General features: G+C 33.4%; 1 pseudogene; it reads left to right on the top strand.

Annotated features, from left to right (window-relative positions):
• Positions 1-7465: 7465 nt before the first annotated feature.
• Positions 7466-16714, top strand: LOC138855984 (uncharacterized; annotated as a pseudogene).
• Positions 16715-17089: the final 375 nt, after the last annotated feature.

Genomic DNA, 17089 nt, shown 5'->3' with positions numbered 1-17089 from the left:
TCTGGGGTTTTTACCGGTAATACAGATTTTTAATTCAGAAGGCTTTTCATAATTATAAATTTGTCATATCATAGAAATTGAAAACATAAATCTAAATAGGTATGCGCAACGATTTTTCATATAGGAATATTCGTTGTGTCTATTTATAGCATTTCGCATATTGTGTGGTGTATTTTTCTTTTTCGAAGTTATATTTTTCGATGTTCCCTCATCTGTAACTACAAATTAGTACTCAAAAAGATTTCATTTAACATTTGCTCCTTCTCTATTCATTTACGTTCTCTGCTCTTTTGAAATACTACGATTACCAATTGGGCTGCATTTCCATAGCGTCGTTTTTAGGTAAAATGGGCTAAATCGACAAACTATGAAATAATGACAATAAGTAATCATATAAAATTATTATATGGAGTGTGCTTAGAATATCTAGAAGTACTTAAAGATTTCTTATGAATGGAAATTTTATATAAATTTTATCATTTAATGTCATATATACTGAATTATATGAAATAAATTAAAATAATATTTCAAGTCGCTAATACACCATGTTGTCAATTCTCCTTTCTGAAGGGAACATCAGGCAAATTCTTCAATTTCTGATTTTTAGCATCGTAGTGAGGCCCCAGCTTCTTTGCATTATGCAAACGAGAGGGGATAGGTAGGATTTTCAGTGGTGGCTGTCAAATTGTAAAATTGAATTTTTCTCGTTTTACTGAAACCATTCAAATTCAATTTCATTCATTCATTTTATAAACTTAATTTTCGCACATTTGCGTAGGAATTCCATATGAAAACCAAATGTGGTAAACCAGGCGCACAGAAAAAATAGCACGGCGCAGAGTTATGAACGAACGCACTTTGCTTTGAAGCAGACCCACATTCCTTATGAATGAATTTGTTGTCGTTGTAATATGAAATACTTAGAAAATATGCCGCGAGTTTGCAGTTCGCAGTTTTGTCACTTGCGCGAATGTTTGATTTTTTGGGAAGGACATATGTATATGTACTCATGTGTACGTATGTGTACATATGTGCAAATATATTTGCGCATGCGAATGAAGGAAGGCAATTTCAAGAATATTCACATATAAATATATGAACATTTGAAGCAAGTAAACAACAAAAGCGGTTTGAGTTAACAGATTAGACAAAATTGCTCCAATATTGTCTGTGGTGCTGCTCCTATAGCAGACTTGTTTATTGCAACGTGAAATATTTTGCCTTAGTTCAAATCCTATCAGATATTTTTATATACTCTTTTTTTTTTTTTTTAATAACCCTTTTTTATTAAATGATATTTTATTCTATTTTCATATTATTTCCCTCATTATTTATATTTTCTTTTCATAAGTTAATTATTTTCCTATTTATTACTTTAATTTTTGTTCATGCGCATACTAAAGAACATCTGTGCCTATGTACAAGTATGTATATAAATTTTGCTTATGAAGTGGTGTAGTTCGTTGCGTAAATTGATAGTATGGTGAAATTTTATTTTCGAAATTGCGCGTTTTCGATGTTCCCTCATAGCAATTAACATTTTAACACAGTTAACATTTGCGCCTTCTCTATTCATTAAAATTCTCTGATATAGTATACAATCCGCTTATACTAACTGTGCTAAAATGTTAATTGCTATGAGGGAACATCGAAAACGCGCAAGTTCGAAAATAAAATGTCACCACACCTATCAGGGTACGCAACGAACTACACCACTCTATAAGCAAAATGTATACACATATATATGCACAGATGTTCTTTGATATGCGCATAAACAAAAATTGAAATAATAAAAACGAAAGTAATTGACTTCCGACAAGAAAATATAAATAATGAGGGAAATAATATGAAAATATAATTATCTTTTAATAAAAAAGGGTTATAAAAATAATAAAATAGTATATAAATATATGATAGGATTTAAACTTAGGCAAAATATTTCACGTTGAAATAAATAAGACTGCTATACAAGCAGCACCACAGACAATATTCAAACCACTTTGTCTAATCTGTGAACTCAAACAGCTATTGTTGTTTACTTGCTTCAATGTTTATATGTCTATATGTGAATATTCTTGAAATTGCCTTCCTTCATTCGCATGTCCAAATATTTTGCATATATGTACACGTATGTACATATGTATGTCCAGAGAACCAGAGAACGTATATCATAGAGAAGGTTCAATTGCGGACCAGCGTGTGAATTGTCAAAACCTAACAAGATTTTATTAGTGAATTTCACCAAATCTGGCTCGGAAGGAGAAATTTTAACAGTAGCGAGTGAACAGAGCTGAGAATTCAATGAAAATTATGCTCAGAGACTTGCTTTGATATTACAGCTGCATGTTAGCCTCTTGGCTTATATTTTTATACGTTTATATGCAATCATATTTATTCATATGAATATCATTTTGCGAATTTTTATGAATGCTTGCAAAACTGATAAGACTCTAATTAAATTATGTAATTTCGAAATAATATTTATAGTCAATTTGGGCGTTTAATAATTTTATTTAGTTTTTACATAATATACTTTTCTAATAGAGATTAAATTTATTACAATATATGTATTTGTACATATGTACATCTTTTATCATATTAATCTTATATATAATCATATGTATTGTATATCTGCACAAGCGCTTTTGAATGTGCGGATTCAGAAATTGAAATCATAATTTTATCATATATCAACACAATATACACATGTGCGCGCATTGATTTATATGTACACGCATATATGCATGTAGACATAAAATTGCGGAACAAATAATGCATACACAAACCAACATACATACATATGTATATGCGTACACATGTAAATATGTCACCCGCAAAAACTACAAACATTGTTTTACAAAAACAACAATCGTCATAAGTCAATATGTCAGCCAAATAGGCGAAGCCCAAATTTATAGTAAATTGCACAGCAACAACATTTTCATTCATGAACGCAGGCGTACTTTCGACAAGCAACTTCGCTTCATTCATAAAAACAGATACCCTCACATCCCCCCGAGCATGCTTTTGCCTACAAGCGTCTTTTCACGACGATGGCAAAAGCTAAAAATCATAAATTGAACAAATTTCTGATATTCCCTCTAGAAGGGAAAAGTGACAACCCCGCAAATATGAGTATTAAAATATTTTAGAATAAAAGTGACAACATAGTATATTTGTCGATTTACAATTCAAGAAACTTTTTAAAGAAAATATTCAATATTCCTCTGATTTATGTAAACAGTAAACCCCGGTTAAGTATCACTCCTCCAATCCCTCTTATCTGCCTGTGTCTTGCTGCATCTCACGCTTTAGTTTCTTAATTTTTTTAAGGAAAACGGTAATTTTTTTTTAAATACATAGAAACTATTTTTTTGGTACCACTCGCTTAAGTACCACAATCGCTTATGTACTACAAAGCACAAAAAATCTGCAACTTTGGTTTTGGCACTTAACCGGGATTGACTGTATTTGTGAAAGAATGTAAATATTCGAATTTTTTGTACAAACATCTGCCCGTATATATGCACATGACTTGTTGACTTTGTTTCCATTTACTCATGCCACGTTGTATATGAATAAGGGTTGATTTTGCACTTGCCATATGCGATGTATGTTTGTAAGAGTGTGTATGGTTCTTATTTCCCATGAAATAATGAGTGTACATATTTACATACATACGTTTTTTATATATAATATTAATTATATATAAATTCCTTTGCGCATTGTAAATATACGAATCTGTTGGCGTACATTTCTTAACATTGAATTTAGCATTATTTTTCTCATTTAACATTCAAAATGCTCAATTCTGCTATTTTGCGCTCCGCAGAGGTAAAATTCTGGTGAAATCAGCTTATAATTTGTTTGTGGTGAAATGCACTAATGTTGGCGAGTAACCCTCCGTCAAGAGGAACATTTTGACAATCGGCACACCATGAACCTTCTCTATGATATACGTTCTCTGTTGCTTCTCGCAAAAAGCAAAAAGTGTAGACAAAAGTCATTGCTTGTGCAGGGCAAGGAGAAGCAAGCATCAGCGTACGTGTATTTAAGAATGTATGTGTGATTATCACATTTGTGGAAATACGCATAATAAGGAAATATTCAATAAACCTAAACATATGAACATATTTTCCTGATAGATTTTAATTATATCAGGAAGTAAAATATGCTATTTTAGTAATTGAATTGAGATATGCTAATTAATTCCAATTAATAAAATAAAAAAATTTAATAAAATTTAATTTACATGAGTTTTAGGATTCGAACGTATAGGCTCGTATTCGGATTGTGCTTAACCCCTTCCCGCTTACGACCTCAGCCACCACAAAAGTGAAAACGCGGCCGCTTAGCCACCGTTTTATTGTTATCCTTTGCTCAATAAACAATTGCTCACGCAACGCACATACATAAGTTGGAAAAATTGCCTATAAAATGTTTATTTTATCATGAATTTTGGGGTTTTTACCGATAATACAGATTTTTAATTCAGAAGGCTTTTCATAATTATAAATTTGTCATATCATTGAACTTGAAAAATAAATCTAAATAAGTATGCGCAACGATTTTTCATTTAGGAATATTCATTGTGTCTATTTATAGCATTTCGCATATTGTGTGGTGTATTTTTCTTTTTCGAAGTAATATTTTTCGATATTTGCTCATCTGGAATTACAAATTAGTACTCAAAAAGATTTCATTTAACATTTGCTCCTTCTCTATTCATTAACATTCTCTGCTTATATACCCTATACAAGTATATGTACATAGGGTACAACTATAAGCAAACCAATCGGAACAATTCGCATAAATACGGTTCGGTAAATAAAACGCGGATTATTTAATAAAAATCATACTACATCATATAAAAAATACAAAATTGTGAACAATATACATACATATTGGTTCAAACTAAATTTATATTTAATATTCAAAGTCCACTTTGGCATATATCCCGCAATACCCCTTGCAGCAAGCAAGCAGGATTGCGTACAAAACTCTTCAGCACAAATTATTCGTGCTTACTCGTACATTTTATAATAATAATAACCCAACGATTACCCCCCTCCCGCCAACCGACGCGAGAGGCGCATTCCGCATACGTGCGGAATTAGCCGAGTCAGAAAATGCAAGAGAGTTTTTTAAGTGTTGAGATCTAAATCTCAGCTACAGAAACCAAAATTTCAACAGCTAAGATTTGTGGTTACAATATAATAAATTGTTACATTTTCATTCATTAAGAGAAAACAATAAAGTCTTTTTAATTTTGAAAAGTGAGTCAGATAAGTCAAATGTGCTGGAATGAGAATTAAAATCATGACATATTGTATGCGGCGGAATGGCTCCTTTAGTTCAAAATTTGATCTACAGGATTTTAACAGTAAAGGTCTAAACTGCCTCGAAAAGCGAATCGGGATATTAAATTTAATTTCAGACAGGAGAAAAGAACTGCAAACTGTTCCATTCAAGATTTTCACTAACAATATTATGCCAAGCATTTCCCTACGACTAGAAAGTTTGGTAGATTAATAAGTTTTGAACGACTAGTGTATGGAGTTGTGTTCTATTATAAAGATAGGAAGCTACCGATTGAAGAAATCTTGGCTGAAAGCCCAGTAGATCAAGTTTATGTATGAGAATCGAGAGGTTTACTTTATCGAAAGCTTTGCTAAAGTCTGTGTATATAACATCCGTATGCTTGTTCCCTAAAACCCACATGGTTTTCAAATTCAAGCAAGTTTGTTAGAGTCGATTTCCCTTTACGAAATCCATGCTGAGATGAGGAAATTAACGGAGGAATCGAAAAGGTTATATGGTCAGTGATGATAGCTTTCAAAAGTTTAGGTATAACTGATAGTTTTGCGATACCTCTATAGTTTTCAATGTTGGATCTTAATCCACTTTTATGCAAAGGAATTATAAATGACTGTTTTCACATTGAAGGAAATATACCGTGTTTAAAAGAGGAATTAAATATCCTTGTCAAAGGCAAGTAAATATATTGGCACTATTTTTTAGGAAGCATGAGGGTATCATGTCTGGGCCGTAACTAAAAGATGGTTTTAACTCATTTAATTTAAGTAGGCCGTCTTCCACAGCACGTGCTGATAAGAAAAAGTTTTGGAAGAATTATTACAGTAGTTTGACTTGAAAAATTCTGCAAACATATTGGATATAATAACATTGTCAGTTGAAATGATAGATTTGTATTTCATCGCGGACGGAAATTTGGAAATCCTGCGTTTGGAGTTGACGAAATCATAAAACGATATTGGATTATTTACAACATTCTTTTTACTTTATTTAAGTAATTATTGTAACATTTTTTGTTTAGGTCAAAATATTGTCGACGCAATACGGAATATTTAGAATAGTCGACAAGTGAACCGGTTTTTTTTTTAATGTTTAAAGGCTCGAGTTTTTCTGTTTTTCAATTTATGTAACTCTTTCGGGGACCACGGACTTCTACTTTTACTTTTATTAACAATTATTATTGGAACATACGATTCAAATAATTTCGTAATAATGTTATTAAAATGAGAGACACTCAATTCAATATCACCATTATAATTAGGCCATGATATTGTAGAAAGTTCTGTATTTAACTTTTGCAAAGTTAAACCGAGTACGGAAGCACGAAGTTTGATAATTATAATCGCGTACATTGATCATGATTTCGACAGATATTTCCAAGGCAGGATGATACGAATCCTCTGGTAAAACAAGAGGATTACTCTGAATAACGGAACACTTTCTACCACTTACACAAATCTAAGCATTTACCAAATTTATTCGGAATCAAACCAATTTGGTTCAGACCCAACTCGAAGATTTTTTCGAAAAACTCATGAAAAGAAGACCGATTGTAAATCGGTACGATATAGTCATCGAAAGGTTTCCACGAAACACACGGTAAATTGAAATCTCCTAATACGATTCTTGAATCTGCATTATTTGCCATCGAAGTAGCACTATTTATTAAAGGCAGGGTTAAATAAATAAAGCAATTATTAACATAGACTCCAATACATTTAAATTCAAATGAGTCGGTTCCTGGAACAAGAACATCTTCATATGGGATAGAGGAATGTACGGTAAATAGAACACCTCCACTGACTCTGTTCAGTCGATCACATCTAATATTTGAAATTCGCTATTTAAAATCTTGTTATCAAAAATGTGAGGTTTTAACTATGTTCTTAAAAGATTTGAACAATTTTTCGTAGTGCCTAAATTTTTCAGTGAGGGTTACAAGATCTCGACCGATTTCGTTAAAGCCATTGCGTGTCTCCCTATAAACTTTAAATAGATCGGTTTCAATACATCTACAATTTAAACAGGACCAACGCAATCCCTTACAGCCGAAAATAGAATCTAAGATTCTACCTGTCAGTCCAGCACATTTAATATGGGCAAGCCCATCACAAACCAACATGAAACATAGCGATCTAACTCGCCTTAAATGTTACAATTGGGGAAGTTACAAGACATAATAAACAACAAGAATGAAGATCAAATAAAAGAGTAAGTAAAACAAAATTTAATGGATGTAGAATAAATTAGTGTGTTAATAAAATACTAAAAATAATAAATTCAATTAAGAAAAAACACAAACATAATTGCAATTTTTTTATTTATTTTTTTTTTCAAAGCTCATAACCAAGTCAGTTTGAAAAGGCAATATAGCGAGCAGTTTTAGATGCACTGGAACAAATAAAAAGCTACACGCAACACAGCTGTGAATAAAGAAGTGAATGAGATAAATAAAGAGAGAAAATAGAATAAAATAAAGCAAAAAGCTGACTCGGCACCAAAAATTCGAAAATTTAAACTTTTTAATAATGCACAAAACTTAAGAACATTTAATACTTAGCTTGCAACTCAGAGTTAAATCAGTAAATATTGAATTAAATTACTAAAAAATCAATTAAAGTTTTAGAATTTTGCAAAATTGAACACAATAGTTCAGAGCAAAAAAAATAACAGCTTTACAGCTTGAAGTGTTGCCACCTTATCTTAGGTATAAAGTGCATTGATCTCTTCAACGAGTTCTCAATTGCACAAGTACATATATACATACCTATAAGTCCACGCATTTGGGTGTACCTACATATTCCTAAATAAGGACATAAAAAACCAAAATAAATAAAAATTGTTAAATAAAATAAAATTAAAAACAAGTAAGGAAGGGCTAAGTTCGGATGTAACCGAACATTTTAAACTCTCGCAAAGTCACATGGTATACTCGCTTGAGATTTCTTTGTGGATTGACTGATATTTTTGGTAGAAGGTTAATTATAGGCACTGGGGCCACATATTTAGTACTTAGGGGCTTGAACAGTTTTTGTTCGATTTAGACAATTTTTGGTCACAAGGTGACATATTTTAAACGCATTATTCGCGCAAAGTTTTACCCCGATATAATCATTGTTGCTTGATTTGCATACTGGAAAGTGTAAGAATTAGATGGAATTGAAAATGGTGTTATATGGGAAATAGGCGTGGTTGTAGTCAGATTTTGCCCATTTTCGCACTATAACATAAAAATGTGAAAAGAACGTTATGCACATGGTTGAAATCGGTTAAGCAGATCCCAAGATATGAGTTTTTACCTAAAAGTGGGCTGTGCCACGTCCACTGACTAATTTTGAACGCGGTTCCTATAAAGTCATCTCATACCATCCCAGAGATAAAATTTAATGTCTCTGGCGTGTTTAGTGCTTGATTTATCGCGCTTTTACTAGTTTTTAACAGTACCGTTATATGGGGAGTGGGCGGAGTAGCCACCCGATTTCACCCATTTTCACACTGTAGGTAGAGGTTCTAAAAACATTTGCTTCCGGTGAATTTTGTTATTATAGTACTAGCGGTTGAGGAGATATGCACATTTAACCTATTAGGGGCGGGACCACGCCCACTTTAAAAAAAAAGTTCTAACTGCAGATGCCCCTCCCTATTGTGATTCCTGCATACCAAATAAGAGTCTTGTATCTTGTTGTGGAGCTTAGTTATGGCAATTTATTTGTTTTTGAATAATGGCGTTTTGTGGGCGTGGCAGTAGTCCGATTACGCCCATCTTCAATACCAAGTTTCTCACGGTACCAAGAAACATGTCTACCAAGTTTCATAAAGATATCTCAATTTTTACTCAAGTTAGAGCTTGCACGGACGGACGGACGGACGGACGGACAGACAGTCACCCGGATTTCAACTCGTCTCTTCATCCTGATCATTTATATATATAATATATAACCATATATCCAACTCGATTAGTTTTAGGTGATACAAACAACCGTTAGGTGAACAAAACTATTATACTCTGTAGCAACAGGTTGCGAGAGTATAAAAAGTGCGCTTCGGCACTGAGTCAAACGGTGTTTACCTTAGTGCTCATATCATCGGAACTAATTGAAATTTCGTTTTGAAACTTAAGCAACACTTTTTTGAATAGTTGTACTAATAATTTATGTAATAAAAAAAATTTTTTTTTGAATCATCTAAACTGGTTTCCCCGCTTAAAATACTTGAGAATACATTTTCAAGTAATTTTAGAAATACAAGTATATACTCGTAACTGATACACTGAACGATATATTCGTCATAAGGCTTGTTAGAAAAACGAAGCTCATAAAACTCGCACAAATGCAGTATACGGGAGTGGGGGTAATTCATATATATGGTATAAGACGAACAGGAAGTTTGAAAACTGTATATTAGGTATATGGGGTCTAAGGGATGTATTGACCCGATTTAGTCTATTTTTGGAATAACACATACAATTAATATTCCACATACTAATAATATGCTCACAGAGTTTCATTAAGATACTTACCATCACACATATATTGTATATGGAGTAAAGTCAGCTGGATGTTCTAAAATCGTAATATTAGCTGTGTGTGGACTAGGACAAATCTCCACCCGATTATATCCATTTTAAGCACAAAGATACAATGTTATTAGTAAAACACGCTCTCTCGTTATTACTAAGATAACTTAGATATTGGCTGATATATGCGGTATAAAGTAAACCGGAAGTTCGAAAATCTTTGTATTAAGTATATGGCGGCTAATCCGATTCAATTCATTTCTGACATATAGGCATACTGTTATCAGGAAATGATTTTCTCCGAATTTCAATAACATATCTCACAGGTTGGCCGATATTTTGGATAATATGTTTGCTGGAGGGACTGGGGTCCACATATTTAGTATTTGGGGGTTGAACAGTTGTAGTCCGATTTTGTAAATTGTTGTTCATAAGGTGGCCTACTTTAAGCACACTATTTAGGAAAAATTTTGTCCCGATACATTTTTGGTACTGGGTTTACATACTGGGAAAAAAAAAACCGTCTCGTACCATCTCAGGTATAATTTTATGTCTATGGCGTATTTATTTATCCCACTTTCAGTAATTTTTAAGATAATTTATATGGGGAGTGGGCGGAGAAGTCATCCGTTTAATTTATTTTCACACTATCGTAAAAAGTGTGTAAATGATTTATCCTGTGCAAATTGGGGTGTTATAGCTTAAATGGCTTAGGAGATATATATTATATACTTAACATATAATATAAGGGAGCGCGGCCACGGCCATTTTTTTTAATTTTTTGAAACCGCAGATGTCCTTTCGTAATGCGATTCGTTGTACCAAATAACAGTATAGCATCTTACTGTGGAGCTTACTTATGGAAATTTGTAGATTTATTATTTGCGTTTTATGGGAGTGGAACTTGTCCGATTACACCCATCGGCAATATCAACCCTCCTTGGGTGCCGAGAAACATGTGAACCAAGTTTCATCCAGATATCTTAATTTTTCAGCATTAAACTATGGTATTTTCAATAATAAACTTTTAGTCAATTTCGCTGATTTTATCCAATACGTTCGGTAAAAAAGTCATATGCACTGGGGTCGCCATATTTGGTGTCTGGGTCCTTGAAAAGTTATAGTCTAACAATTTTTGGGCGTAAGATAAAATGGCTTGAGGTCACTGTTTGTGCAAATTTCTATTATAAGTTCATAGATGTTTGATTTGAATGTTTGAACAATTACACACATTAAATTTGGTTGGTTCATGTAAAGGTAGGTGGTAGTTTTCATCATTCCCGTTATATATGGTGAGGGCGTGGTTATTATGTAATTTCACCCATTTTCACAATATATATAAGTATAAGGAAGTGTGAAGAAAAATTTCTTCTCAGCAAGTTTGGCTGAGCTAGCTTTAGCGAGTAGAAATATATGTACATTTACCCATGCCTGTGTACCAAATTACAGATTTATATCTTAAATGACGGCGTAATCAGACCACAGTCTCACCCACAAAACTCTTTTAAACGAAAGCCTATAAAGTGCCATAACTAAGCACTAAATTAAGATACATAACTATAGTTTGGTATATGAGATCCTAATAGCAAGGGACACTTGGTTATGAATTTTTGAAAAGTGGGCGTGGCCCCTCCCCTTAAATGGTTTAATGTATATATCTTCCAAAACGGTAAAGCTTAATTAAACAAACTTGCTGAAAAGGAGCTATCGTATCATCTCTTCATATACTGTGAAAATGGGTAAAATCAGATAATAACTCCAACTCCACATCTAACGGTTATGTTGAAAATTACTTAAAGTGCGATAACTTACTGAGTAAAAGAGCCACAAACATTAGAGTTCACAACCAAGATGGCGGGGAAGAGCTTTATAAGATCATATGTAAAAATTGAACAATGAGCATGGTACCGTCCACCTTTATGTGAAATCATATATCTCAGAACTTTCTGACCATACCTATCATACACTGTGAAAATGGGCGAAATCGGACAACAACATATAACGCAACTTTAATTTCCATATGATTCTTTCACTTCCAGTATACAAGTCAAGCATAAATAAATATATTGAAATAAAAATTTTCACAAGTAGTACCCTCGCGGTATTTAATCTTGTGGCAAAAAGTTTCGCAATCGGTCTATTACTCTTCATGGACGCAGACACCAAATATCTGTACCGCAGTACATTTGGCTGATTTTTTACCGAATATATCGGTTATTCTGTAAGTGCTAATATTGAAATTCAGGGAGAATATTTCTGCCATTACAGTATTCCAAACTTCCGGTTGACTTTATACCTTATCTATCGATCAATATGTAAGAAATCTAAATGAAATTCAGAAGAAATCTTTTTCCAAACAGCGTGTCCTCTTACCTAAAATGGATGAAACAGGGCAATACTTCCTCTAGTCCCCATATACTAAATATACGGATTTTAAAACATACGCTTTCACTTTTTACCTTATATATTGGTCAATTTGTAAGGTTTCCTGATGAAATTCAAAGGTCATCTATTTCTGGTAATGATATGTCGTAATTCCAAAACTGGATGCAATTGAGTCAAAGATCCCTAGCTCCCATCTACCTAATAAAAAAATTTTATAAGAATCACATATTCGTATATAAGTACTTCAAACATCTGGTTGGCTTTATACCGTATATATTGGTCATTATGTACAATATCTTAGCGAAATTAAGTGAAAGATATTATTACAATGAAATTGGGATTTCCTATCCCGTGGTCGATGTTTTCCTCATAAACCCCTTGTATTAAACTTTGATCGAGTATATATCACATATGCATGTCTCACTGGAGTTATTAGGTTGAATTGTTTCGTAACATTTTAATACTATTGCAACATGCTACGGAGTATAACAGTTTTGTTCACCTAACAGTTGTTTGTTTCCCCTAAACCTAATCGAGATAGATATGGAGTTATATATTATATAACATTACAATTGATTAGGATGATGAGACGAGTTGAAATCCGGGTGACTGTCTGTCTGTCCATCCGTTCGTCCCTGCGTCCATTCGTGCAAGCTGTAACTTAAGTAAAAATTAAGATATCTTGATGAAACTTGGTAAAAATATTCCTTGGAATTGTAAGAAGTTTGGTATTGTACATGGGCAGAATTGGACCACGCCCTCAAAACGCCATTAATCGGAAACATATGAGGTACCATAACTAAGCCGTCAATTAAGATACAAAACTGTTATTTGGTACAACGAATCGAATTAGGGAGATGGACCTGTGGTTAGAAAATCCCGCCCCCTATTAGGTTTATTGTATATATCTCCCAAACAATTTAAGCAAAATGTCCCAAATTTTAAAATAGGTGAAATCGGAGGACAACCCCGTCCACTCCCAATGTAACGAATTTGTTAAAAAGTAGAAATCAATAACTAAATGCATCAAAGACATTAAATTTCACATCCGGGATAATACAAAAGGGCCTTATAGGACCCCATGTCGAAACTGGACGATGGGCGTGACACCGCCCAACTTTAGATGAAATAACATATTCTCGGACCTAAAAGTATTCTACAAAATTTAACCACATTCGGTACATAACATTATTATGGCTTTTCCATGTCACAGTGTGAAAATGGGCGAAATCGGACTACTACCCGACTTTTTGCCCAAAATATCGGTCAATGTGTGAGATGGATATATTTATGTATATTTCAAAATTGAGTTTTTCTAATAACAGTGCATATTTGTGAATAAAACCAGGAGACGATTTGCCATGTACTATATTGGTGATGGTATGTGAGATACCTGAATAAAACCCAAGCAGCATTTTATTTATATACTACTTAGAATGATATTCGTTATTCTAACAAGTTTTATCCCAATAAGTCGTTGAGTGTGTGCGTTATATATGTATAAAATTGTTTAAAAGTATGTTCTTAAATATACACGATTAATGTTAAAATTATTGCAATTCCCTTTCTCTGCCCCGATATACCCTACATAATGATCTCCAACTTTGCACCTGATTTTAAACCGTTTAGGATAGTCTAAATGTGTCATACATACATTTAAATGAAATTAGTTTAGCGCTAATATAGTTTAAGCTAATACGAACTGTCATAAAATATAACAGTAATACTAAGTCATAGACTAAGTTTATGCCCTTCTATATAAGTATTTGATCATAACCCATTCTCGATTTTTTCGAATAATGAATTTTTCGCAACATTTTTAAACTTTTGTTTCTACCTAATGGTTGTTTGTAACACCTAAAACTAATTGAGATAGATATAGAGTTATATACATATGGTATATAAATGATCAGGATGACAAGGCGAGTTGAAACCCGGTTAAATGTCTGTCAGTCCGTCTGTCTATGCAAGCAGTAACTTGAGTGAAAATTGAGATATCGTCACAAAAATTTGTACACGTATTGCTTGATCAAATCGGGAGAACGAATTCGGACCAATGTCACGCCCACTAAAAGCCATTCATTAAAAACGTATAAACTGCCATAAATAAGCCAAAAATTAAGATAGGGGCCTCGCCTACTATTAGGTTTAATGTGTATATCTGCCAAGCCAATCAAGCTATAACACCCAAATTTGCGCGGGACATATCATTACGACGTATTCCTTAGACCAATACCACGCCCACTAAAAGCCATTAATTTTGGACCTATAAACTGCTATAACTAATTAAAAAATTAAGATACGAAACTGTAATTTGCTTTTGAGCTGCGAACTGCTCTTTAAACTGTGTCGATATTTGCGTTGACATCTCCGTTGATATCTGCGTTGAAGTCTGGGACATTGCAGCCAAAATCATGTTAATTTTCATAGCGTTTGATGAGCGCATCTCTTCCTTTTCTTTTATCGTTGTGGTTCCTTCCTCAAATTCCAACTGAAATACATATTCTTCAACATTAATGTTTTCTGCCTCCATGGCCTCTCGCAACCGTGAGTGTAGTTCAATTCTTACTCCATTTTTCGCCAAACCAGGTTTTTCCAGCTCCTGTTTCAGTTGTGGAATCTTCAGATCGTTAAACTTGGCCATTTTCAAATAATTATCTTCTTGGGAATTTATTTGACAATCCCACTTCTGACACCAAACGGATTTCCCGATAATTCGTCTACTTTGTAACTCACTCTTGAATTCGATCCCTGGATTGTTAAATAAAAGTCCCAATTAAATGGCTATACACTTATCTTTATTTCTAATTCCAACAACTTCACACTTAATAATAGTGTGTCCTTGTGCTTAAAAAGGAAAAACTCGGGCCCACTAGCATTAGCCCCCACATATATCAGTCAATTAGTAACATGTCTTACCAAAATCTAGTGAACTTATAATATTACAGTTAATTTCCAAAAATGTGTGTGTGATATTTTAACGAAATAAAGTAGATTTCTTAAAAATAATGTGCTTTAGTGTTGAATATGAATCGAATCGGACCTCATATCTCTAATATAATGACTTCCGTTTATTTGGTTGAATTTTTCCTAATATACCCAATGCATTAAATTTAGCGTCTTTGGATGATTTTCTTTCACATACGTATATCGCATTTTAGTTAATTAGAATGATTCTAAGATAAATATTTCGGACACGAAGCGAAATGTAGATATGACCAAACTTGATAAGAAATTTTCGGACGACTCGACACACATTTGTTGTAAGCTATTAGTTATGAATATGCACACATAAATGTTAGAGATAGCCCTTTTTGGCACACGATGGATACCAAGTGTTCAATGGAACAGTGTTTGCATATCCCATTGTGGAAACTTGGTAACAGCAGGGTTACTTATCGAGAGCTTTCCGATCGTTTCAATGTTGGGAAAGGAACATCCCATAAATTGGTTTTTAGAACCATAAAGGCAATACGTTGCTTAAAGAATTAAATTTCTTGGCCAACCATTATTGAGCAACAACACTTAATGACAAATGATCAAGACGCACTCTTTTAAGTACGTTATTGGATGCATGGATAGAATTCACTTTAAGATAAATGCACCAAAAAATTAGCTATTACGACCGCAAGGAAAATCATTCTTTAATTATGCAGGCTAGTTAGAAATCATGTCTATATAAATATGTAATATAGCATATATAATATATATATATAAAGTTTTCTTTCTTATTTCATTTTAGGCTATGTGTGACAACTAACTTCGGTTTTTGATGTGTTTACCGGATTTCCTGAAAGTTGTCACGCTGATGTTTCAGAAAATAGTCCTATATATAAGAGCATAACAACTGGTCAAGTTCAAATCGCAAGTTGTGCTGTAATTTTAGCCGAACAAGTAAGGAAGTTCTAAGTTCGGGTGTAACCGAACATGTTATACTCTCGCACTTTGCAAGGATCAAAGCCCGGGAAGTTACTTCAGGTGTTGGCAAAACTTAATATTCAACGAAGTATTGATCTGATTCAACCCATTTTTGACATAAAGACATACTATTATCGAGAGTTTCATTTATTTATTTTATTATATGAATTTCAATTATATATCTTACACTTTGAGCGATATTTTTGGTAAAAAGTCAACTATAGGCACTGGGGTCCACATATTCAGTTCCTGGTCACAAACTGGCATATTTTAAATGCATTATTCACGCAAAGTTTTACACCAATACAATCATTGTTTTTGGACTTATTGTATATAGTGAAAAGTGAAAGAATTAGGTGGAATTTAAAATGGTGTTATATGGGAAATAGGTGTGGTTGTTATCTGATTTCACCCATTTTCACACTGTGACGTGGAAAAGCCATAATAATGTTGTGTACCGAATGTGGATCGGTTAAGCAGATCCCAAGATATGGGTTTTCACCTAAATGTAGGCGGTTGGACGCCCACTGTCTAATTTTGATCGCGGTTCCTACAAAGTCATCTCATACCATCCCTGAGTTAAAATTTAATGACTCGCGCGTGTTTAGTGCTTGATTTATCGCTTTTAGTAGTTTTTTACACTGTAGATAGAAGTTATAAAAACATTTGCTCTCAGTGAATTTTGTTATTTTAACTTTAGCGACTTAGGAGATATGCACATTAAACCTATTTGGTGGCGGGACTACGCCCACTTTTTAAAAACAATTTAAACTGCAGATGCCCTTTCCTAATTTGATCCTGTGTACCAAATAACAGTTTTGTATCTTCTTGTGGAGCTTACTGATGACAATTTATTTGTTTTTGATTAATGACGTTTAGTGGGCGTGGCAGTAGTCCGATTACGCTCATTAGCAATACCAGCCGTCTTACGTTACCAAGAAACATGTGTACTAA

This window comes from Bactrocera oleae, chromosome 2, assembly GCF_042242935.1.
Source record: "Bactrocera oleae isolate idBacOlea1 chromosome 2, idBacOlea1, whole genome shotgun sequence".
NCBI lineage: Eukaryota > Metazoa > Arthropoda > Insecta > Diptera > Tephritidae > Bactrocera > Bactrocera oleae.
This window is presented reverse-complemented; position numbering and strand designations above follow the sequence as displayed.